Source organism: Dasypus novemcinctus, chromosome 8 (genome assembly GCF_030445035.2).
Source record: "Dasypus novemcinctus isolate mDasNov1 chromosome 8, mDasNov1.1.hap2, whole genome shotgun sequence".
Lineage (NCBI taxonomy): Eukaryota > Metazoa > Chordata > Mammalia > Cingulata > Dasypodidae > Dasypus > Dasypus novemcinctus.
Window position 1 is genome coordinate 94825643 of NC_080680.1, and position 2908 is coordinate 94828550.

The 2908-nt window shown below is 42.4% G+C and overlaps 1 pseudogene; it reads right to left on the reverse strand.

The window, feature by feature from the left end:
- Positions 1-1774: 1774 nt before the first annotated feature.
- On the reverse strand, positions 1775-2594 carry LOC101438003 (olfactory receptor 1G1-like; annotated as a pseudogene).
- Between the last annotated feature and the right edge of the window lie 314 nt (positions 2595-2908).

The window sequence follows — 2908 nt, forward strand, 5'->3', positions numbered from 1 at the left end:
GGCCCAGTGGCTAGGGCATCCGTCTACTACATGGGAGGTCCGCGGTTCAAACCCCGGGCCTCCTTGATCTGTGTGCAGCTGGCCCATGCTCAGTGCTGATGCGCGCAAAGAGTGCCATGCCACACAGGGGTTTCTCCATGTAGGGGAGCCCCAGGCGCAAGGAGTGCGCCCCATAAGGAGAGCCGCCCAGCGCGAAAGAAAGCGCAGCCTGCCCAGGAATGGTGCTGCACACATGGGGAGCTGACACAACAAGATGACGAAACAAAAAGAAACACAGATTCCCGTGCCGCTGATAACAACAGAAGCAGACAAAGAAGACGCAGCAAACAGACACAGAGAACAGACAACCGGAGTGGGGTGGAAGGGGAGAGAAATAAATATATACATCTTTAAAAACAAACAAACAAATAAATAAAGAGAATACGTGCAAACACAGAAGAATACACAGCAAATGGACACAGAGAGCAGACAATTGGGGCAGAGAAATAAATAAATCTTTAAAAAAGAAAACAAAACCAAGGGGTATCATCCTTTACTTATTATATTAATAATTAAATAAAAAATGAGAAGACAAAACACTGGTAAGATTGCAGAGAAAAGAGCATTCTCATGGACAGTTGGTTGGAAAGTAAATCATTAGCAGTTTTGTGAAGTATTTTGACAACATGTATCATGAGCCTTAACAATGTTCCATCCAGTACTCCACTTCTAAAAATAAAAGAGGGGAAACTTATATATACATGTGGTTTATTCACAAAAACTTTAATTGTATGATTATTTATAATTAGAAACATAATTTTCTAAAAATAATTTGAAGCATCTAATGATTCAAAATGGGTGAATGGTTGTATAAGTCATGGTACATGCATCTGAATTAATATTAAATATGCAAATTTTCATGATGATTTAGTAACAATGGAAAACAGTTACATGATAAAGTAAAAATTATCATCTTAACAATGTAAAATAAATGCACAGAGAACAGGATGATAGGAATTTGTATAAAATATTCATAGGGAAAGTTTTTTTCTGATTTTTAAAATATTTTAGACATTTATTGTAATGGGCATACATGTTTTATTTTTGAGAAAAAAACAAGGGTTTAAAAAGTAAAGAATAAAGACTTATCACAATTAACAAATAAAAAAAAAACAACCTGCAAAAGTCCAAGAGATAATTCCAATGTGTGAAATTAGACAAGTCTCTTTATCTTTCTGTGGCCAAATTTCTTTTCTAGAATTATACTTGTTCTCCCAGGCAATGCATCAAACTGCCTACTTATTGTCATATTCTCTATTTTGAGGCCAATCCCTAAGAGTGTTTCTTTTAAGGCTGGGCTTGGAATTAGTCTCTAAACCCCAGCACACTTGACTAATTCTTGTCTTGCCCAGTCTTGCCAGAATTTCTTCTCACCAGGGACAATTTTGTAGTTCTATCCTGTGCTGCTACTGGGCTTCTTCCTAGTAGCCAAGTATTGTCTGATATCATTCTCTTGGAGTTTCTCCACTCTCTTGTTTGAATCTACTTGGATACCTATTAAATCAAGAAACCCTAAAGGGATTGCTGGCTACTCCTTTTCACCAGGTTGAAGCTCCGTGCTTGGTCAGTTGCTTCTATTCCAGTCTTTCCAAGTCAAAGTCTCCCTTCATTTTCATCTGCTGGTGATGGTAGGTGTCCACCCTGCCTTGAATGTGAGCCTTTCAAATTTATAATGAACAAGTCCAGGGAGAAAGGCTTGTCTAAAAGTCTGGGCTTCTAGTCTGGGAAGTTCTCTTTATGCACTAGAGCATTTTCTCCAGCTCAGGAGTCTCCACAAAGTTCCCTTCATGTCCTTGTTCCGCAGGCTATAGATAAAAGGATTCAGCATGGGCATGGCCATCATGTATAACACAGATGCCACCATCCAGACTTTGCTGAGTAGGAGGACAAGGGCTGGAAGCACACCAGAAAGAGGGTCCCATAGAAGAGAATGATCACTATGAGATGAGAGGTAGAGAAGACATTGTACTCCCCCAGCAGAGGGGATCTTGAGGATAGTGTAGATGATGTGGGACCAGGACATAGGTGAGAGGGACCACACCTGAGAGGGCTGCCTCAATGAACATTATAACCTGAAAGTTATGGGTGCCTGAACAGGCAAGCTGGAGGAGTGGGAGAAGGTCACCTAAAAAGTGAGGGATGGAATGGGAGGCACAGAAGGAGAACTGAGCCATCAGGAGAGTGAGTGGGAAGGCCAGGAGGTGGGGGCAGAGCCAGGATGCAGCCACCATCAGCAGGCAGTGCTGGGGCCACATGATCATGATGTAGTGGAGAGGAAAGCAGATGGCCACATAGCAGTTGTAGGCCATCGCAGCCAGCAGGAAGTCATCCAGCAGGGTCAATGCCATGAAGAAGTACATCTGCACGAGGCACCCAGTGTAGGAGATGGTGTGGTGCCGTGTCTGGATGTTCACTAGCACCCTGGGGACAATGGTGAAGCAGGTCTCAATGAAGGAGAGGTTGGCCAGGAAGAAGTACATGGGGGTGTAGAAGTGTGTGTCAGAGCCAGTGGCCAGGATGATGAGCAGGTTTCCCAGCACAATAACCAGGTACATGCCTAGGAAGAACCCAAACAGGAGAGAGGCTGCTGCTCTGGCTGCTCAGAGAAGCCCAGGAGGAGGAAGTCAGAGATATTAATTTGATTTCTAACTTCCTTCCAAGGTAGGGAAATCAGTGGAGAATCCTTCTTAAATAAAGCCAGGCTCTAAAAATTATAGATTCTTGTAGTTTGGTCAGTTTTTCTCTATTTTTTGAGGGGATTATTGAGATTTGCAATGGCTGTAAGTGGAGGTGTGCAAATATGTACAAATTTGAGGAGTGTGGGCTTTGATAATGAGGCATCTTGAGAGGGGTTAATTTGTATTTTAGA